The 23,847-nt window shown below is 45.5% G+C and overlaps 1 protein-coding gene across 4 annotated transcripts in view; it reads right to left on the bottom strand.

The window, feature by feature from the left end:
* The window catches only part of syt14a (synaptotagmin XIVa), a 186,908-nt gene that overhangs the window by 63,953 nt on the left and 99,108 nt on the right, over nucleotides 1-23,847 (bottom strand). The gene's annotated exons all lie outside the window — the stretch shown is intronic.

Here is a 23,847-nt window from a genome sequence, read left to right as displayed (position 1 = left end):
TTTCTGATAGGTAATATAAATTAAAATGTCTGATCTGCATGAACCTCTGTAGGATGATTAGAAAAAGTTGCTTTTTGGTAAGCTCTGGGCCTGGTTGCATAAACCATCTTAAGTTAATTCCTCCCTTATCTTTTCCCTTAAAGTTTCCTTAACTTTAAGTCAGTTGCTGAAAAAATTAAGTGAAAAAGTTAAGGGTGCCTTAAGTGCTTCATTCAGTATGGATATCAATTTAGGCAGCTGCTTGAGCCTATCCGCCATCCGCCATCCGCCATCCACAACGCCCTAGCAAAACCAAAACCTACGTGGCTAGTTTCCACATCATCTCCCAACGTCCTCAGACAGGAATGGATTTCGAATACTGACTTGGATAACTGGTGACCTGGCTGATGAACACACCTGAAGCACTGAATGGTCTGTGTTACCACTTGTGTACTGCAGAACGATAAACGATAAACTGTCCACTGATGTGGATGCTCGCCAACGTTTATAGTTATGAATAATTTATCGTTATAGTTATCGTCCTTGGTGGGATGGCCCTTAACAGTGCAATTAATACATTTAATGTACATTACCAGTGAAAAGTTTTAGAACACCTACTCATTCAAGGGTTTTTCTTTATTTGTACTATTTTCTACATTGTAGAATAATAGTGAAGACATCAAAACTATGAAATAACACATATGGAATCATGTAGTAACCAAAAAAGTGTTAAACAAATCAAAAAATATTTTATATTTGAGATTCTTCAAATAGCCACCCTTTGCCTTGATGACAGCTTTGCACACACTTGGCATTCTCTCAACCAGCTTCATGAGGTAGTCACCTGGAATGCATTACAATTAACAGGTGTGCCTTCTTAAAAGTTAATTTGTGGAATTTCTTTCCTTCTTAATACTTTGAGCCAATCAGTTGTGTTGTGACAAGGTAAGGGGGTATACAGAAGATAGCCCTATTTGGTAAAATACCAAATATATCATGGCAAGAACAGCTCAAATAAGCAAAGCGAAACCACAGTCCATCATTACTTTAAGACATGAAGGTCAGTCAATATGGAAAATCTCAAGAACTTTGAAAGTTTCTTCAAGTGCAGTCGCAAAAACCATCAAGCACTTTGATGAAACTGGCTCTCATGAGGACCGCCACAGGAATGGAAGACCCAGCGTTACCTCTGTGCAGAGGATAAAAGACCCAGCGTTACCTCTGCTGCAGAGGATAAGTTCATTAGAGTTACCAGCCTCAGAAATTGCAGCCCAAATAAATGCTTCACAGAGTTCAAGTAACAGACACATCAACATCAACTGTTCAGAGGAGACTGTGTGAATCAGGCCTTCATGGTCGAATTGCTGCAAATAAACCACTACTAAAGGACACCAATAAGAAGAAGAGACTTGCTTGGGCCAAGAAACACGAGCAATGGACAGTAGACAAGTGGTAATTGGAGATTTTTGGTTCCAACCGCTGTGTCTTTGTGAGACGCGGTGTGGGTGAACAGATAATCTCCGCATGTGTATTTCCCACCGTAAAGCATGGAGGAGGAGGTGTTATGGTGTGGGGGTGCTTTTGCTGTATGTGATTAATTTAGAATTCAAGGCACACTTAACCAGCATGGCTACCATTCTTCAGCGATACGCCATCCCATCTGGTTTGGGCTTAGTGGGACTATCATTTGTTTTTCAACAGGACAATGACCCAACAGACCTCCAGGCTGTGTAAGGGCTATTTTACCAAGAAGGAGAGTGATGGAGTGCTGCATCAGATGACCTGGCCTTAACAATCCCCCAAACTCGACCAAATTGAGGTGGTTTGGGATGAGTCGGAACACAGAGTGAAGGAAAAGCAGCCAACAAGTGTTCAGCATATGTGGGAACTCCTTCAAGACTGTTGGAAAAGCATTCCAGGTGAAGCTGGTTGAGAGAATGCCAAGAGTGTGCAAAGCTGTTGTATTCGGCGCATGTGAGAAATACAATTTGATTTGGAATTGATTTGATTGATGAATTAAGGTCACTAATTGGTAAGGAACTCTCTACACCTGGTTGTCTAGGGCTTAATTGAAAGGAAAAACAAAAACACTAGGCCCTCCATGGAAGGAGTTTGACACCCCTGATCCAAAGTGTAATTCATAACTAAATCATGCTCAAAGGGATATTCAATATCTGCAATTTTTTAAACCAATCTACCAATAGGTTCCCTTCTTTGAGAGGCATTGGAAAACCTCCCTGGTCTTTGTGGTTGAATCTGTGTTTGAGATTCACTGCTCGACTGAGGGACCTTACAGATAATTGTATGTGTGGGGTACAGAAATGAGGTAGTCATTCAAAAATCACGTTAAACACTATTATTGCACCATGAAAACGTATTAGGTGACTTGTTAAGCAAATGTTTACTCCTGAACTTATTTAGGCTTGCCATAGCAAAGGGGTTGAATACTTATTGACTCAAGACATTTCAGCTTTTCATTTTTTATTAAGGTGTAAAAATTTTGAAAAACATAATTCCACTTTGACATTATGGGGTATCGTGTGTAGGCCAGTGACAAAAAAATCTAAATTTAATCAATTTTAAATTCAGACTGTAACGCAACAAAATTTGGAAAAGTCAAGGGTTGTGAATACTTTCTGAAGGCACTGTATTTATCCGAGTTATTGACCTCACAATAAGCCAGATTCAAGTAACTTACATTGTGGTGAGGAAACTTGAAGCAGCAGCCACAGCACGATCAATTGGAAATGGACAGCTCATGGTGCTAAAAGTAGGCAAATTCGAGAAGGTATAATTAATTTCAACCGGAAGAGGGCTTTGTGTTGGAGCCTAAGAAATAAGAGGTAGGCCTACCTGTTTGACAGACCAAATTAGGCTATAGGCTACTACAGTATATCCATAGATTTGTTGGTCAATTCCTCCACCCACCATGCACTCTTTAAATAGTCTACCTCCGTGTCAGTGAAGGGCTGTTAAGTTAAAACCAAGACTTGAATTGAGGGGGTATGAGAGGGTATGGCATAGGTCTACCTTTTATTTAAAAATATTGCAGAAAGCACAGGCCTACCTACCCCTTATTAGCTTAAGTTTTTGAAGGAAATAAAACGGATCTGATTATATAAAGTGATCTATAACAGCGCTTTGGTCCGTGATGCTTTATGCTAGAAACAAGCTGTAAAATACCAGGGAAAGACATGACTCATTTTACATTACATTTTAGTCATTTAGCAGACGCTCTTATTCAGAGCGACTTACAGGAGCAATTAGGGTTAAGTGCCTTGCTCAAGGGCACATCGACAGATTGTTCACCTAGTCGGCTCGGGGATTAGAACCAGCGACCTTTCGGTTACTGGCACTACGCTCTTAACCACTAAGCTACCTGCCGCCCCGATGACTCCGATGCATATGGAGATATCATTGTTTATTTTCTTTGACATTGAGGCTGAGCTGCAACCTTCTATAGCCGAGTAATCTAATTCTGTCACTATCAATTGATTAATCTGTTAACTTTCTGTACAATAGAAGATGTTTAAACGCAGACAGCATTTCGGGAAACACTTGTGACCTTCTCTCGTTGGGTTAAGCCACGAAAGAAGAGTAGCCAGCAGTTAAAGCTTACAATTTTCTGCGTCGGTAGGCCTACTCTGTCTAGGGTGGAAAGGAAGGCCTAACTTTTGAAAGTACCATGCTCAGATTCCCAATGACTTCTCATATTTATTTATTTGCAAACAGTTTCACAGTTTCTTTGCAAACAAGACACACTGATTTGGGACAGGATAAATATGATAAGATGAACACATAGGGCTATCTCCCTGTCCATTCTTAGCCTGTAATTTCAGTAATTTGTGTGGTATTAAAAAAGATTCTGCTAATATGTAAAATGACGTAGAATTGCATGAAATGTTTATAAAAGTTATTTTTTTCTCTGACCTGCAAATACGATGATAAATTCATGCAATGCTTTTACTATAAAGGAGATATTTCCACCCCTACTCTTGTCAACGGTGGCCTGCGAACTCACAACCTTCTGGCAGAATTCCTGCATTGCCATGTAATGCTTACAGGACGAAGAACAGTTTCTAAAACTGCATATCTAAGGCTCTGGTCTGTCCAAGAAGTGAGGGTAAACGGTAGGCATGTTCTCTGCTATCCACGGTTTTCAAATTAAATTGTATTTATCACATGCGCCGAATACAACAGGCATAGATAGACCTTACCGTGAAATGCTTACTTACCAACAAAAAAAGCTAAATAAACTAAAGGAAAAATAGTAACACAATAAAATAACAACAACAAGACTATATACAAGGTCACCGATATTGAGTCAATGTACAGGGGTACAGGTTAGTTGAGGTAATTGACGTAATACTGTATGTAGGAAAAATTGCAATTGGCTCAGAACAGGGCAGCACGGCTGGCCCTTGGATGTACACAGAGAGCTAACATTAATAATATGCATGTCAATCTCTCCTGGTTCAAAGTGGAGGAGAGATTGACTTCATCACTACTTGTATTTGTGAAAGGTATTGACATGTTGAATGCACCGAGCTGTCTGTTTGAACTACTGGTGCACAGCCCGGACACCCATGCATACCCCACAAGACATGCCACAATAGGTCTCTTCATAGTCCCCTAGTCCAGAACAGACTATGGGAAGTGCACAGTACTACATAGAGCCATGACTACATGGAACTCTATTCCACCTCAAATAACTGATGCAAGCAGTACAATTTGATTTAAAAAACAGATCAAAATACACCTTAAGGAAAGGCAGGGACTGTGAAGCAACACATACATAGGCACAGACACATGCATACACACACACGATAACATACACACTATACACACACACATACACATGGATTTTGTATTGTAGATATGTGGTAGTGGTGGAGTAGGGGCCTGAGGGCACAGAGTGTGTTGTGAAATCTGTAAATGTATTGTTAAGTTTTTAAAATTGTACAACTGCCTTAATTTTGCTGGACCCCAGGAAGAGTAGCTGCTGCCTTGTCAGCAGCTAATGGGGATCCATAATAAATACAAATACAAATGTATATGTAGGTAGGGGTAAAGTGCATAGATAATAAAAAGAGAGTAGCTGCAGCGTATGTGAAGAGTGTGAAGGAATGTGAATGTGTGTGTGTGTGTGTGGAGTCAATATGCATGTGTGTGTGTTTGAGTTTCTACCTATAGGAAAGGAGGAGCAGAATGGAGTCGTGATCTGATTTGCCGAAGGGAGGGCAGGGGAGGGTCTTGTAGCCATCCCGGGAGGGAGAGTAACAACGGTCAATAATTTTTGAAACGTGAGTACTACAGGCAATGCGTTGATAGAACTTTGGTAGCGTTTTCCTCAGATTTGCTTTATTAAAGTCTCCAGCTACAATAAATGCGGCCTCAGGATATGTGGTTTCCAGTTTGCACAAAGTTCAGTGTAGTTCTTGAGGGTCGTCGTGGTAACGGCTTGAGGGGGAATATAACCGAAGAGAATTCTCTTGGGAGGTAATACTGTCGGCAATTGATTGTGAGGTATTCTATGTCGGGTGAACAAAAGGACTTGAGTTCCTGTACATTATCACAATCACACCATGAGTAGTTAATCATGAAACATACACCTCCACCGTTCTTCTTCTCTGAGAGTTCTTTATTCCTGTCTGCATGATGTACTGAGAACCCAGCTGGCTGTATGGACGGGGACAGTATATCCGGAGAGAGCCATGATTCCGTGAAACAGAGTATGTTACGGTCCCTGATGTCTCTCTGGAAGGAGATCCTTGCCTTGAGCTCATTTTTATTTAAAGATGGCGCCGGAGGGAATGGCTGCCTTTTTATGGACTCTTAACAAACTGTGCTATTTTGTGTGTTTTTTTGCATTGTTTGTAACTTATTTTGTACATAATGTTGCTGCTACTGTCTCTTATGATCAGAACAGCAATTACTCACCTTGAACTGGACTAATCATTTTTATTTAATGAGTCGGACGAGAGGGATTTGCTCCAGACACCCGACAGGGCCCTCATCCCAGCCATTCGCAGTAGAAAGAAAAGGAGATATCGCGGAAGGAGATCGGGGTGCTTGGTAAGGAGCCGGCGACGAGTGGCTAATCTGCCTTTGCCATCAATACTATTGGCCAATTTACAATCGCTTGATAATAAATTGGACGAACTACAGGCACAAATATCCTACCAAAGGGACAATAAAAACTATAATATCTTATGTTTCACCGAGTCGTGGCTGAACGAAGACATGAATAACATAGAGCTGGCGGGTTATACACTGTATCGGCAGGATAGAACAGCAGCCTCAGGTAAGACAAGGGGTGGCGGTCTATGTATATTTGTAAACAACAGCTGTTGCACAATATCTAAGGAAGTCTCAAGGTTTTGCTCGCCTGAGGTAGAGTATCTCATGATAAGCTGTAGACCACACTATCTACCAAGATAGTTTTCATCTATATTCTTCGTAGCTGTCTATTTACCACCACAAACCGATGCTGGCACTAAGACCGCACTCAATGAACTCTATACGGCCATAAGCAAATAGGAAAACGCTCATCCAGAGGCGGTGCTCGTATAGGCAGGGGACTTTAATGCAGAGAAACTTAAATCCGTTTTAACTAATTTCTACCAGCATGTTAAATGTGCAAGCAGAGGGAAATAAACTCTAGACCACCTTCACTCCGCACACAGAGAAGCGTATAAAGCTCTCCCTCGCCCTCCATTTGGCAAATCTGACCATAATTCTATCCTCCTGATTCCTGCTTACAAGCAAAAACTAAAGCAGGAAGCATTAGTGACTCGGTCAATAAAAAAGTGGTCAGATGAAAAAGATGCTAAGATACAGGACTTTTTTGCCAGCACAGACAGGAATATGTTCCGGGAATCTTCCGATGGCATTGAGGAGTACACCACATCAGTCACTGGCTTCATCAATAAGTGCATCTGTGACGTTGTCCCCACAGTGACTGTACGTACATACCCCAACCAAAAGCCATGGATTACAGGCAACATCCGCACTGAGCTAAAGGGTAGAGCTGCCGCTTTCAAGGAGCGGGACTCTAACCCAGAAGCTTATAAGAAATCCCGCTATACCCTCCGAAGAACCATCAAACAGGCAAAGCGTCAATACAGGACTAAGATCGAATCGTACTACACCGGCTCCGATGCTCGTCGGATGTGGCAGGGCTTGCAAACTATTACAGACTACAAAGGGAAGCACAGCCGTGAACTGCCCAGTGACACGAGCCTACCAGACGAGCTAAATTACTTCTATGCTCGTTTCGAAGCAAGTAATACTGAAACATGCATGAGAGCATCAGCTGTTCCGGACGACTGTGTGATCACGCTCTCCGTAGCCGATGTGAGTAAGACCTTTAAACAAGTCAACATTCACAAGGCCGTAGGGCCAGACGGATTAACAGGACGTGTACTCCGAGCATGCGCTGACCAACTGGCAAGTGTCTTCACTGACATTTTCAACCTCTCCCTTTCTGAGTCTGTAATACCTGTGCCCAAGAACACTAAGGTAACCTGCCTAAACGACTACTGACCCGTAGCACTCACGTCTGTAGCCATGAAGTGCTTTGAAAGGCTGGTCATGGCTCACATCAACACCATTATCCCAGAAACCCTAGACCAGGGGTGTCAAACTAATTTTAGCTCAGGGGCCACATGGAGGAAAATCTATTCCCAAGTGGGCCGGACCGGAAAAATCATGGTATATATAACTTAAAAACAACAACTTCAGATTGTTTTCTTTGTTTTAATACGATCAACATACAACATAAAGCTGGAGCCTGAGGACAGTGTGTCCAAAATAGTACAAGCACAACATCACTATTAATCATAAAACACGTCAAGTTTATTAGAAAATTCTAAAGAAAAAGAACACACAAACACACAATGCCTCAGTGATTAACAGAACTGTTTCACAGATCACAGAACTATATCAGGGTGTCATTTCTCAGGCAGAAATGTAAATAAAAATAATGAAATCCTGTTCCCCAAACAAGTGCAAGAACCACAGAGTCAAGAATAGGTTAAATATACAAATAAAATATAAAATCAATTAAAAACAATAGCACATCAACATAAAGACATATAAACATAAATCTGAAAGCGTTGCTCAAACTCCCGTAACAGTCCAGTTATTTTATCTTTGAACCGCTTCATGTCTGCCACATGTTGGGTCGCGCACACATTTTTCAGACAGGGGAAGTGAGCTGCATCACCACCGGCAAGTTGCGTCTCCCACAATGACAGCTTCAACTTGAAAGAACGTATGCTGTCATAATACTGCGTGACAACTTTGTTGCGCCCCTTGCAGCTGTTTGTTCCAGTTATTCAGGTGCTCTGTAACATCCACCATAAATGCAAGGTCCGGCATCCATTCTGCGGGAATGAAATTCTAACACTGGTTTGCCCTTTTCTTCCATGAACTGTTCAATTTCTTCTCGTAAATCAAAGAAACGCCTCAGCACAGCACCTCGGCTTAACCATCTTACCTCAGTGTGGTATGGCAGGCCATAGATGTGGTCTTTCTCTCTGAGAAGGCTGTCAAACTGACGGTGATTCAGGCTTCTGGATCGGATGAAATTAACAGTTTGGATGACCACCTTCATGACGTTATCCATCTTTAATGACTTGCAACACAAAGCCTCCTGGTGCAAAATACAGTGAAAAGTCAAAAAATCACGTCCCTCCATTTGCAGATTGCACTTTCTCTCTGAACTTTGTCACAACGCCTGCTTTTTTCCCGATCATTGAGGGGCGCACCATCTGTAGCCAGGCTGACAGCGCGGGACCAGTCCACTCCGACCCTGTCCAGCAGCGCCGACGAGTGCGGTAAAATATCAGCTGCTGTCGTTGTATCTGTCATCGCACCAACTCCACGAACTCCTCGGTGACGGTCAATGTGTCATCAACTCCGCGGATGAAAAAATGGCCAGTTGTGCAACATCTGTAATGTCCGTGCTTTCATCAATTGCAACTCGAAGACGCAATAAATGACTTTACTTTTGCTTCAACTGGCTGTCCAAATCCACTGAAAGATCGGAAATCCTGTCTGCAACTGTGTTTCTTGTCAGGCTGATATTTGCAAAAGCCTGCCGCTTTTCAGGGCACACAATCTCCGCTGCCTTCATCATGCATGTTTTTACAAATTCACCCTCACTAAATGGTTTTGAAGCCACTGCGATTTCATTAGCAATGAGGTAGCTAGCTTTCACTGCAGCGTCACTGATGTCTCGGCTGTGAGTAAACACAGACTGCTGTTTCTTCAGACCCGCCAACAGTTCATTCACCTTCTCTCATCTCCGCTGTCCTTGAAAGTTGTCATATTTGTCGGCATGAAGACTCACATAGTGGCGACGAAGGTTATATTCTTTCAGCACTGCAACATGCTCTGAACACACCAAACATACAGCTTTCCCATTCAATTCCGTGATTAAATAGGATGACAATTTTTTCTTGGAACACTCTGCACTCTGCGTCCACTTTTCTCTTTTTTGACAGAGACATATTGGGGCAATGAGGGTGCCAAAGCACATAATGTTAAAAGTAGAAGCCGTAATAAATATCGCGGGCAAAACAAAGTAGCTCATTGGCTGCACGTGCTTGACCTACTTGCTCTTCCCCGGTATAAACAGTTTGCTTGCTTAACACAATTGCTATTGCGCCATCCAGTGGACGCAATTGGAACAGCAGTTTATTTTATTGAAAAATTGCAGCGCATTTTTATACTTAAAAAAAAATATATATATATATATATATATTATTTTTTTTCAAAATCATCTCACGGGCCGGATTAAACCCGTTTGCGGGCCTGATCCGGCCCGCGGGCCGTACGTTTGACACCCCTGCCCTAGACCCACTCCAATTTGCGTACCGCCCCAACAGATCCACAGATGATGCAATTTCTATTGCCCTCCACACTACCCTTTCACACCTGGACAAAAGGAACACCTATGTGAGAATGCTATTCATTGACTACAGCTCAGCATTCAATACCATAGTGCCCTCAAAGCTCATCGCAAAGCTCAGGACCCTGGGACTAAACACCTCCCTCTGCAACTGGATCCTGGACTTCCTGACAGGCCGCCCCAAGGTAAGGGTAGGTAACAACACATCTGCCACGCAGATCCACAACACGGGGGACCCTCAGGGGTGCGTGCTCAGTCCCCTCCTGTACTCCCTGTTCACTCATAACTGCATGGCCAGGCACGACTCCAACACCATCATTAAGTTTGCCAATGACACAACAGTGGTAGGTAGGCCTGATCACCGACAACGACGAGACAGCCTATAGGGAAGAGGTCAGAGACCTGGCCATGTGGTGCCAGGACAACATCCTCTCCCTCAACGTGATCAAGACAAAGGAGATGATTGTGGACTACAGGAAAAAGAAGAGGCCCGAGCACCTATTCTCATCGACAGGGCTGTAGTGGAGCAGGTTGAGAGCTTCAAGTTCCTTGGTGTCCACATCACCAACAAACTAGCATGGTCCAAGCACACCAAGACAGTCGTGAAGAGGGCATGACAAAACCTATTCCCCTTAAGGAGACTGAAAAGATTTGGCATGGGTCCTCAGATCCTCAAAAGGTTCTACAGCTGCAACATTGAGAGCATCCTGACTGGTTGCATCACTGCCTGGTATGGCAACTGCTCTGCCTCCGACCGCAAGGCACTACAGAGGGTAGTGCGTACGGCCCAGTACAATGGTTAAAGACTCCAACCACCCTAGTCATAGACTGTTCTCTCTGCTACCGCACGGTAAGCGGTACCGGAGCGCCAAGTCTAGGTCCAAGAGGCTTCTAAACAGCTTCTAACCCCAAGCCATAAGACTCCTGAACATCTAATGAAATGGCTACCCAGACTATTTGCATTGCCTCTGGGAGGAGCAGCCTCTGGGATAAGTGAAATTGCCTTGGGGGGGTAAGAGCAAGGGATTCAATTCGGTAAAGTCAAATTTCTGGTCGGAATGCTGGTGAGTTACCGCCACTCTGATAACCCAAAGTTATTTCCGGCTGTATGTAATAACACACAAAAAAAAAAAATAATACTGCTAAGTTGCTTAGGAGCTAGAAGCAGAGCTGCCATGTCTATCGGCACCATCTTGTATTAGTGTGTGTGTTCCGGGTTGCCTCTGAGAATAACATTGATGTATACACTGACACTGAGTTCATCAGGAAGTGTATAGCGGATGTTGTTCCCACTGTGACTATTAAAACCTACGCAAATCAAAAACTGTGGATAGATGGCAGCATTCGCACAAAACTGAAAGCACGACCCATCACATTTAACCACAGCAAGGTGACTGGGAATATGCTTGAATAAAAACAGTGCAGTTATACACTCTGTAAGGCAAAACGTCAGTACAGAGACAAAGTGGAGTCGCAATTCAACGGCTCAGACACGAGATGTATGTGGCAGACAATCATTGATTACAAAGGGAAAACCAGCCACGTCACAGACACCGACGTCTTTCTCCCGGACAAGCTAAACACCTTCTTCGCCCACTTTGAGGATAACACATTGCCACCGACGCATACCGCTCCCGAGGACTGTGGGCTCTCGTTCTCCATGGCCAACGTGAGTAAGACATTTAAGTTTGTTAACCCTCGCAGGGCTGCCAGCCCAGACGGCATCCCTTGCCGTGTCCTCAGAGCATGCGCAGACCAGCTGGCTGGAGTATTTACGGACATATTCAATCTCTCCCTATCCCAGTCTGCTGTCCCCACTGTTTTCAAGATGTCCACCATTGTTCCTGTACCCAAGAAAGCAAAGGTAACTGAACTAAATGACTATCGCCCCGTAGCACTCACTTCTACCATCATGAAGTGCTTTGAGAGACTAGTTATATACCTCCACCTTACCTGACACCATAGGCCCTCTTTAATTTGCATATCGCCCCAATTGATCCACAGACGATGCAATCGCCATAACACTGCACACTGCCCTATCCCATCTGGAAAAGAGGCATACCTATGTAAGAATGCTGTTCATTGACTACAGCTCAGCCTTCAAAACCATAGTACCATAGTACCCTCATTAAGCTCGGGTCCTGGGTCTGAACCCCACCCTGTGCAACTGGGTCCTGGACTTCCTGACGGGCCGCCCCCAGGTGGTGAAGGTAGGAAACAACACATCCACTACGCTGATCCTCAACACTGGGGTCCCACAAGGGTGTGTGCTCAGCCCCCTCCTGTACTCCCTGTTCACCCATGACTGCGTGGCCACGCAAGCCTCCAACTCAATCATCAATTTTGCAGATTACACAACAGTAGTAGGCCTGATTACCAACAATGACGAGACAGCCTACAGGGAGGAGGTGAGGGCCCTGGCAGAGTGGTGCCAGGAAAATAACGTCTCCCTCAACGTCAACAAAACGAAGGAGCTGATCGGGACTTCAGGAGACAGCAGAGGGAGCACGCCCCCATCCACATCGACGGGGCCGCAGTGGAGAAGGTGAAAAGTTTCAAGTTCCTCTGCGTACACATCACTGACAATCTGAAATGGTCCAACCACACAGACAGTGTGGTGAAGAAGGCGCAACAGTGCCTCTTCAACCTCAGGAGGCTGAAGAAATTCAGCTTGGCCCCTAAGACCCTCACAAACTTTTACAGATGCACCATTGAGAGCATCCTTTCAGGCTGTATCACCGCCTGGTACAGTAACTGCCACCGCCCGCAACCGCCGGGCTCTCCAGAGGGTGGTGCGTTCTGCCCAACGCATCACCGGGGGCACACTGCCTGCTCACCAGGACACCTACAGCACCCGATGTCAAACGAAAATCTGTGGAGGGAGCTGAAGGTTCGAGTTGCCAAACGTCAGCCTCGAAACCTTAATGACTTGGAGAAGATCTGCAAAGAGGAGTGGGACAAAATCACTCCTGAGATGTGTGCAAACCTGGTGGCCAACTACAAGAAACGTCTGACCTCTGTGATTGCCAACAAGGGTTTTGCCACCAAGTACTAAGTCATGTTTTGCAGAGGGGTCAAATACTTATTTCCCTCATTAAAAATGCAAATCAATTCATAACATTTTTTACATGCGTTTTTCTGGATTTTGTTGTTGTTATTCTGTCTCTCACTGTTCAAATAAACCTACCATTAAAATTATAGACTGATCATTTCTTTGTCAGTGGGCAAACGTACAAAATCAGCAGGGGATCAAATACTTTTTTCCCTCACTGTACAATGGGCCACAAAAGTCTATTCCCGTTAACTCAAATGGCTGTGTAGGCTCGACCCTAATGTATGTGCTCTCTGTCACATGGAGCTGCATGGAAAATGTTTCAGGAACAAAAGACAATGCCCAAGGACTAGTCACCCCTCTGAGGGGCCAGAATGTATCTCTCTCTTACAGTATCCAGAGGACTCACTATTGTGACAGAATAATGCTATAGTATCCATGTTTGGTATCTATCTGAAACTTGTTCACTGAGGATAACTCTGATGCTATGTATATGGATGTATTATCTCTGTGGTTACTTTTATCTGTACAGTGGGAACTCTGAATTACTCTATTATGCAAAGGGCATTTATTATGTTCTCATGAATTATGTCTTATTTACAGTACATTGGTCTCACCCCCCACACAAGCCTTTAAATGCTGTGACACCCTGTGGAGATTGGCCCTGGGAGTGTTTAGGTTACTGTAAACTTGGTATTGTTTGATTGGTCAATGCTGGTTGGTTTTGGGTTGAAACGTTACACCAGGGTTCTTCAATTCCGGTCCTGGAGGGCCGAAACACTTCTGTTTTTTATTTCTACCTGGTAGTTAATTGCACTCACCTGGTGTCCCAGGTCTGAATTAGCCCCTGATTAGAAGGAGAGGATGAAAAACAGAGGTGTTTCGGCCCTCCAGGACCGGAATTGAAGAACCCTGCGTTACACCTTCAGATGTAGTGAATGGAATTAAATGCCTTTGTTCTCTCTCTTATCCTGTATCTAGTCCATGGAGGAAGGTTTTTATGATCAATTCTAATTTCCTAGGCTTCTAGGTCTCTGGCCTAATAGGCATCTCTTTGTTCATGCTTTGTCCTGTAAGTTAACCTTAGGATCTATATGCTTGGAATAATGCCTTGTAATGCTTGTTAATGCTTGTAACTTAAGCTGTATGCCTTGTATCTGAATTAAATCATTGTACAATGTTCATTAAATATCTGCCTTTGATTTAGACAATTATCAGACCAATTCTTGCTAGTCAACATCAACTCATTGCCTAATGCTTGCTTGTATATTTTAATTATATTCATGGAATCAGACAAACATTTTAATAGGCTAAGTTCTTAATCTTTTTACTGTATAATATATCGTATATACACATATCAAATATTACTGTCCACTACAGCAAATGGTGGCACCTAGCAATATATCATTAGGAATTTGTGGATTATATTGATAACTTTAGGAGTACGGTAAATTGCGACTGGATAATTTTGAGTATTATTGATTACTTTGCATGTCCGGTTCAGGTGAGTCATGGGGTCCATAGGAAGTTTTGATGAATTATCCATTAGATTCCCTGACATATAATGAACACGTAGCCTATGCAATGGATAAGGTGCAAGCTACAGACCTTCTTACGTTAAGGTAATCTCGTATTCATGAGTTAGCTCAAAAGCTCAAGAAATACATTTATTGGGAAAATAAACCTGAGCAAAATGTTGAATTTTTTTTGCCTTCTTAGAGAGAGAGGTGACACTTTTCAAGCAGCAATGTAAAGTGCTAGAAAAAGAGTGTCAAGACACTGGAGCAACGGGCCCACAGCTCTGCTTTGAGACTGACCATTCAGGCACTGGTGACATTTCAGACATCGATAGTGGTGTTGGCTTTTCAGGCAACTGTGGAGAGAGCAGCCGCACTCCAAAACGCACGTTCTGCCGCCCACATATTCGAACTCCCAGCCACTGTCACATTCCTCATAGACTAGCGAGTCCATTAAGGGCAGTAGCAGCATGTTTCAGTCATTAGGACGTTGACAAACAATGCGGGTGCAGAGTCATTTCGCACAGGTTAACATGCAGTGGGGCTACCTCAGCTCAGCTGGTAGAGCACAGCGCTTGTAATGTCAGGGTAGTGGGTTCGATCCCCGGGACCACCCATACACAAAAATGTATGCACGCATGACTGTAAGTCGCTTTGGATAAAAGCGTCTGCTAAATGGCATATTATTATTATTATTATTACTTAAATGACATTGGACCATTCCCAGTGAAATCTCCATACACACCATGGTGGGAACGGGTGAAGACCCAGTACAATGCGTATAGTCTTGAAATGCGAGACTATACTTTTGCTCTCAATTCCAAGTGTAATTGCCCATAGAGCCATGGATGATTTTACGGATGGAACAATTGTCAACCAGCTGTTTGACAATAAAACCAATGTATACATCTTAGAGTGGCTCAAAGCAAATTTACTTGCTCTTTGGAGTCCATCTCATGCAGACTGGACTAGGGTCATGGCCTGTAAGCAGGGCACAAGATAACCTTTCGAACTGTACGCAGAGTGACTGTGGAAACTCTTCTACGAATATTCTGGCCATGAAACCCCAGCATGTGACATTGACATGCTACGGACAATGCTAACACGCAACTCAGGCTCTCACCTGAGTAAAGCGTTAGATATGGGGGGTCCTGCAGATAACACATTCCAAGGAATTGTTACATGGGCCACTAATATTGAATCTAGGACAGGATATCCTGACCAGGCATGTTCTGTTGCATCTAACTATGTTATCCCTAAACAGCACACTAAACAGTGTACTCACTGCAAACGAACAGGACATATCGTGAAAACTTGTTGGGATCTTGGGAGGGATCGTGCTCCCAGGCATTTCAGCTAAGGTGGAGACTCTTACACTTCCAGTCAATGTACATGTCACAGGATGGGTCATCTAGCATCGAAGTGTTGGAACCTTGGATTTGGGAATCCACCTTTCTTTATGCGTCTTAAACTAGACACAGAGCAAATGTTTCAGACTTGAATAGGACTCGTCTGTAGCCTACCTTGTGGCGGCCGCATCCGTGCCTCTCTCCAGCAACCAGACAGGGCAAGCTACAGAGCTCAGCCATTTTTCCTATTCATTCATTGATACTAAAATTCGTGAAGCGTGCCTTGTTTTTTAACCTGAATAACCGACAGGTTTAACCGACAACGCGATCATTGGACAGACAGCAGTGTTTTTTGGAAACATGGAAGTTTATTATGCTGCGGTTGTTGCGCATAGGCCAGGTTTCAACTTTAGCGATTACAAGGTATATACTGTAGACATTATCTCAATGGCATGGTGTGAGTGGGTAATTATAGAGCAAATTATCCTGCAAACTCTCTTTGATAAATATCATGACTTGTTTGAGAAACGGTGCAGACTCTACCCCAATGTTTTAAACTCAAAATGCAGTTGCTTGGAGCTCAGACGCTCGGACTAACAGTAATTCTAACATAACCGGGTAGGCAGCAACAATGTAGTCTCAAACATATGTTTATAACATTTAACCTTTTTAATATTGTGTGGTTGATATATTAATTTGTATTTTAAGAATAATGACTAAAGGATTTCACCCCAAATACAGTATAAATGTGTAAACGGTGTTAGAGTTATAATGTAGTGTCAACCCACTAACAGAGGGGGGCGGGACTAAACATTCCAGGGTGAAGGAGACTGAGGAAACTGTTTAAGAAAGCCTCCTAAAGGTGGGCGGAGCAAAGTGCCTTTGTGTGTCAAGGGGTATAAAGCTGTATGTATGTTTTTTTGCGGCAGAGCTCTCCATGAATAAAAATACAGACCATTCTTGCTGGTTGCGGACCTTTGTTTAATTCATGATTAAACCAGAGAACTTCCACCCTCTGGGAATTATTCAGAGCATTAAGTTTGATTAATTAGAGATAGAAATTCTCATGACAGTGGTAATCAGTTGTGTTATATTTCTGAGTGTGATTTCTATTCCTATGCGTATTGTGCATATGGCCAACTTCATCTGATATGTGCAGATGTGTGTGTGAGTTATGAGTTTGTCCCACCCCTCTTCTAGCTAGGTGGCTGTTTATTGTTAGGCTACACAGGATGGTCTAAGGTATTGATAGGAGTTTCCTATGTTTACATTTATTTGCTTGTTGTTATAATGATGATTGACTCTTTTCACTTACACATCAAATATGACATGTCCGACTGATTCGATTTCAGATTGTAGCCAATGCTGGGCCCTTCTGGTAGTCAGAGACTCACAGCCAACAGAACTATACAAAATGCAATGAGGTGTGCAAAAATTGTCCCCAGTGATAAAACACAGTGCTGAGTGATAGACTGAGTCTAAAGGTTTTAAAACAGAGGCTGCCGCATGCATGTCGATTATATCACCATAATCAAGTACTGTGAGAAGCATTGCTTGAAGAATCTTCCTTCTACTTTACAAAGTGAGGCCGGATATATTTCTATAAAATAAACCAATCTTAATGCTCAGCTTTTCTGTATGTTTTTTCAATGTGTTTTAAAAGGGAGCTTATTGTTGATACAAACAATCAAGTACTTATAATGGTGAACTTGCTCAATTTGGGCTCCCTTTAATGTGCAAATACGCAGGTCCTCAGGATCAATATTACGAGACCTAGAGAACATCATCAATTTGGCACTAGTTTAAGATTAGTAAGCAATATTTGAATTGAGTCAAAACCATATTGAAGGTCATGAATGGCCTGCTGTACTGAGGGGTACAGGAGTAAATAACTGTATCATCTGCGAAGAGATGAATGGTACAGGTTTTAACACATAGACCAATATTATTTACATAAATACTGAAGTGAACAGGACCCAAAATCGACCCCTTGCGGCACACCTTTTGTAATATTGAGGAAACTACATTTGATACCGTCAGTAAGCACACATTGTGTCCTGTCAATTAGATAGTTCTTGAACCAATTGCAAGAGGCCTGATCTAGGCCTATTTCAGACAACCTTTGAACAAGTAAGAAATGGTCAACTGTATCAAACACCTTCGACAGGTCAATAAATAAGGCAGCACAATGATTTGTATGGTTTAAACAATATAGCACACCATCTAAGACAAGTGTAGCTGGTGTAAGTGCTTTGTCTAGGTCTAAAACCAGATTGGTGCTCATTAAGAATAGAATGAGAAGTTTAAAAAGTTATAAGCTGAGAGTTGGCCAGAGACTAAAACTTTTCCAAGGTCAGATAGCTGTAATGTCTATTTTGTCTAGAACTGTACCGTTGGGCCTACGCCTCGAGCGAGGACGTGGGTTAAAACAAGAGTCAATTATGGTTACCTGTTGCAGGCCTGCAGTACGATGATAATTCTGATTTATGGTTGGGATTACCTGAGCGGGACTTGGGGTGTTGATAAATCAATGGCTCAGCGCAGCCTTGAAATGCGAGGACAGAGTCCAGGCAACAAAATGATTTGGATGGACCCCATCCTCTCTGTAGAGCATCTTCTCTTTCCAAAAGGTGTCAAAGTTATCCACAAAAGTAACTCCAACAGAGCTACAGTAGACACGTAGCCAGTCGTGTAGTGTCAGCAACCAACTGAATCTTTCACTGCCACGACTCAGTTTTGGCACTGGGCCTGAAATAATTGGACGCTTTCTTAATTCAAATCAGTTCTTTAAAATCCCAAAGCAGCCTAGTGATGTCCTGTACCCGAGCCCCAGTTTAGCACGAGGCAGAATCTCCCTGGGAAGGAGTCCGGATAGGGGGCGATGGCGCGGGAACCTCCGAAGCCAGGAGGGCGAAGCTATTCGACAACTGGGCATACTATAGAATTCTGTAGTATGCTGTAGAATACTATACTACACACTGTAGTATACAATTAATTCGGAAAGTATTCAGACCCCTTGACTTTTTCCACATTTTGTTACGTTACAGCCTTATTCTAAAAATTATTATAAATTTTTCCCATCATCAATCTACACAAAATACCCCATCATGACAAAGCGAAAACAGGTTTTTAGAAATATTTACAATTGTATAAAAAAATAAAACAGAAATACCTTATTTACATAAGTATTCAGACCCTTTCCTATGAGACTCGAAATTGAGCTCAAGTGCATCCTGTTTCCATTGATCATCCTTGAGATGTTTCAATGTCCACCTGTGGTAAATTCAATTGATTGGACATGATTTAGAAAGGCCCACAGCTGTCTATATGAGGTCCCACAGTTGACAGTGCATGTCAGAGCAAAAACCAAGCCATGGGGTCGAAGGAATTGTCCGTAGAGCTCCGACACAGGATTGTGTCGAGGCACAGATCTGGTGAAGGGTACCAAAAAATGTCTGCAGCTTTGAAGGTCCCCAAGAACATAGTGGCCTCTATCATTCTTAAATTGAAGAAGTTTGGAACCACCAAGACTCTTCCTAGAGCTGGCCGGCCGGCCAAACTGAGTAATCAAGGGAAAGGGCCTTGTCAGGGGGGTGACCAAGAACCCGATGGTCACTCTGACAGAGCTCCAGAGTTCCTGTGGAGAGAACTTTCCAGAAGGACAACCATCTCTGCAACACTCCACCAATCAGGCCTTTATGGTAGAGTGGCCAGACGGAAGCCACTCCTCAGTAAAAGGCACATGACAGCCCGATTGGAGTTTGCCAAAACGTACCTAAAGGACTCTCAGACCATGAGAAACAAGATTATCTGGTCTGATGAAACCAATATTGAACTCTTTGGGCTGAATGTCAAGCGTCACGTCTGGAGGAAACCTGGCACCATCCCTACGGTGAAGCATGGTGGTGACAGCATCATGCTGTGGGGATGTTTTTCAGCGGCAGGGACTGGGAGACTAGTCAGGATTGAGGGAAAGATGAACGGAGCAAAGTACAGAGAGCTCCTTGATGAAAACCTGCTCCACAGCGTTCAGGGCCTCAGACTGGGGCAAAGGTTCACCTTCCAAGAGGACAACATCCCTAAGCACACAGCCAAGACAACGCAGGATGGCTTCGGGACAAGACTCTGAATGTCCATGAGTGGCCCAGACTTGAACCCTATCGAACATCTCTGGAGAAACCTGAAAATAGTTTTGCAAAGATGCTCCCCATCCAACCTGGCAGAGCTTGAGAGGATCTGCAGAGAAGAATGGGAGAAACTCCCCAAATACAGGTGTTCCAAGCTTGTAGCGTCATACCCAAGAAGACAGGAGGTTGTAATCATTGCCAAAGGTTCTTCAAGAAAGTACTGAGTAAAGGGTCTGAATACTTATGTAAATGTGATATTTCATTATTATTATTTTTAAATATATGCAAACATTTCTAAACACCTGTTTTTGCTTTGTCATTATGGGGTATTGTGGGTAGATTGATGAGGGGGGGGGGAAAACAATTTCATCCATTTTAGAATAAGGCTGTAATGTAATAATATGTGGAAAAAGTCAAGGGTTCTGAATACTTTCCGAATGCACTGTACCTCGATCATGTGTAGTAGTGTGACACTCTGGCTCCATGGACTTTGATATTTGAGCCAGGGTTGTTCACTTTCATTTGTTTGGGTGTATTTCATTTGGTGGTGTTGGGGATGGGTGAGTTTCATTTTGTTTGTGTCTATGGTGATTGGTCTATGACTCCCAATCGGAGGTAACGAGTGTCAGCTGTCGGCTCGTTATCTCTGATTGGGAGCCATATATATTCTGTGTGTTTTCTCCTTTGTTTTGTGGGTTATTGTTTCCGTGTTCCTGTTTAGTCTATGTACTGTTGGACTTCACGTTTCGTCATTTTGTTTTGTAGTTACGTGCTTTGATTATTAAAGTCATCATGTTCACTCGCAACGCTGCGCATTGGTCTCCTCCTTCAGACGATCGTGACAGAATAACCCACCACAAGAGGACCAAGCGGCGTAACAAGCGGCAACAGGACCTACCTACACAGGATGTATGGACGCCTCCAAAAGATTCATGGACATGGGAGGAGATACGGGCTGGAAAGGGTCCTTGGGCACAACCGGAGGAATATCACCGCCCTCGTGAAGAGCTGGAGGCAGCTGCAGCCGAGAGGAGGTGGTATGAAGAGGAAGCGCGGAGTCGAGGCTGGAAGCCCGTGGTTACTCCCCAAAAAATTTTTTGGGGGGGGCACATGGCTTGGGCGCCTGGGCAGCAGGAGGCTGCCACAGGGAGAGCTGGAGAGAAGGCTATCGGATTACGGGAGCCATTGGCGAGTAGAGGGAGGGAAGTTGTTGTGGCACGGCATGAGAGACTGAAGTGTGTTACCAGTCCGGTCCGGCCCGTTCCTGATCCCCAGTTAAGGCCAGTGGTGTGTGTTCCCGGTGCGGACCGGCCTGTTCCTGCTCCAAGCACGTATCCTACGGGGTGCGTCACCAGCCCAGCCCGGATGTTCCTTCAGAGCCGTCCGCCAGACCGGAGCCGCTAGAGCCTTCCGCCAGACAGAATCATACACCTGCTATGGAATCAGCAGGAGCCGACGCAGCCTATGCTGGACTGGAGGCTCGGGTTCGTGACGGGCAGGAGCGGCTCATGCGGATGGGAGCCGCCCTGCTGGAGGTGATGACTGCAATCCGAGGCTGGGGTCCGCCTCCACCGCTAGCCGCCCAGCCAGCACCATCAGCCAGCCATGAGCAGCCAGACCCGTCAGCCAGCCGCGAGCAGCCAGATCCGTCAGCCAGCCATGAGCAGCCAGATCCGTCAACCAGCCATGAGCAGCCAGATCCGTCAGCCAGCCATGAGCAGCCAGATCCGTCAGCCAGCCGCGAGCAGCCAGATCCGTCAGCCAGCCGCGAGCAGCCAGATCCGTCAGCCAGCCGCGAGCAGCCAGATCCGTCAGCCAGCCATGAGCAGCCAGACCCGTCAGCCAGCCATGAGCAGCCAGATCCGTCAGCCAGCCGCGAGCAGCCAGATCCGTCAGCTAGCCGCGAGCAGCCAGATCCGTCAGCCAGCCATGAGCAGCCAGATCCGTCAGCCAGCCACGAGCAGCCAGACCGTCAGCCAGCCGCGAGCAGCCAGATCCGTCAGCCAGCCGCGAGCAGCCAGATCCGTCAGCTAGCCACGAGCAGCCAGATCCGTCAGCCAGCCACGAGCAGCCAGATCCGTCAGCCAGCCACGAGCAGCCAGATCCGTCAGCCAGCCATGAGCAGCCAGATCCGTTAGCCAGCCATGAGCCGTCCAGCCAGGATCCGCCAGAGCCGTCCAGCCGGGATCCGCCAGAGCCGTCCAGCCGGGATCCGCCAGAGCCGTCCAGCCGGGATCCGCCAGAGCCGTCCCAGCGGGGATCCGCCGGAGCCGTCCCAGCCGGGATCCGCCAGAGCCGTCCAGCCGGGATCCGCCAGAGCCGTCCAGCCGGGATCCGCCAGAGCCGTCCAGCGGGATCCGCCAGAGCCGTCCCAGCCGGGATCCGCCAGAGCCGTCCAGCCGGGACCCGCCAGAGCCGTCCAGCCGGGACCCGCCAGAGCCGTCCAGCCGGGATCCGCCAGAGCCGTCCAGCGGGATCCGCCAGAGCCGTCCAGCCGGGATCCGCCAGAGCCGTCCAGCCGGGATCCGCCAGAGCCAGCCAGCCGGGATCCGCCAGAGCCGTCCAGCCGGGATCCGCCAGAGCCGTCCAGCCGGGATCCGCCAGAGCCGTCCAGCCGGGATCCGCCAGAGCCGTCCAGCCGGGATCCGCCAGAGCCGTCCAGCCGGGATCCGCCAGAGTCGTCCAGCGGGGACCCGCCAGTGCCGTCCAGCCGGGACCCGCCAGAGCCGTCCAGCCGGGATCCGCCAGAGCCGTCCAGCCGGGATCCGCCAGAGCCGTCCCAGCCGGGATCCGCCAGAGCCGTCCCAGCCGGGATCCGCCAGAACCGTCCAGCCGGGATCCGCCAGAGCCGACCAGCCGGGAGCCACCAGAGCCGTCCAGCCAGTATCCGCCATTCAGCCTGGTACTGCCCCTTAGTCCGGTACTGCCCCTTAGTCCGGTACTGCCCCTTAGTCCGGTACTGCCCCCTTAGCCCGGTGCTGCTCCCAGCCCGGTGCTGCTCCTTAGCCCGGTGCTCCCCTTAGCCCGGTGCTGCCCCTTAGTCCGGTGCTGCCCCTTAGGCCGGTGCTGCCCCTTATCCCGGTGCGCCCCCTTATCCCGGTGCTGCCCCTTAGGGCCGATGCTGCCCCTTAGTCCGGTGTTGCCCCTTAGTCCAGGTGGGGTTAGTTGGAGGGTGGTCATTGGGAGGAGGCTACCGAAGCAGGTTGTGACTGTGGTGGGGTGGGGATCACGACCGGGGCCAGAGCCGCCACCGTGGACAGACGCCCACCCAGACCCTCCCCTAGTCCTGATGTTGGTGCGCCCGGAGTTCGCACCTTTAGGGGGGTACTGTGACACTCTGGCTCCATGGACTTTGATATTTGAGCCAGGGTTGTTCACTTTCATTTGTTTGGGTGTATTTCATTTGGTGGTGTTGGGGATGGGTGAGTTTCATTTGTTTGTGTCTATGGTGATTGGTCTATGACTCCCAATCGGAGGTAACGAGTGTCAGCTGTCGGCTCGTTATCTCTGATTGGGAGCCATATATATTCTGTGTGTTTTCTCCTTTGTTTTGTGGGTTATTGTTTCCGTGTTCCTGTTTAGTCTATGTACTGTTGGACTTCACGTTTCGTCATTTTGTTTTGTAGTTACGTGCTTTGATTATTAAAGTCATCATGTTCACTCGCAACGCTGCGCATTGGTCTCCTCCTTCAGACGATCGTGACAAGTAGTTACTATAGAATGTTGTCGTATACTGTTGAATAATCTTGTAAATACTACAGTATACTACAGACCACAAAAAATACTACAGTAAATACTACAGTAATGTTCACAAAAACATTACAGGAATTACTACACTCAACACAAATATAAACGCAGCATGCAACAATTTCAAAGATTTTTTTGAGTTACAGTTCATGAAAGGAAA

Source organism: Coregonus clupeaformis, unplaced genomic scaffold (assembly GCF_020615455.1).
Source record: "Coregonus clupeaformis isolate EN_2021a unplaced genomic scaffold, ASM2061545v1 scaf0307, whole genome shotgun sequence".
Taxonomy (NCBI): Eukaryota; Metazoa; Chordata; class Actinopteri; order Salmoniformes; family Salmonidae; genus Coregonus; species Coregonus clupeaformis.
Note: the sequence above shows the minus strand (reverse complement) of the source record. Positions and strands in the feature narration are given on the sequence as shown.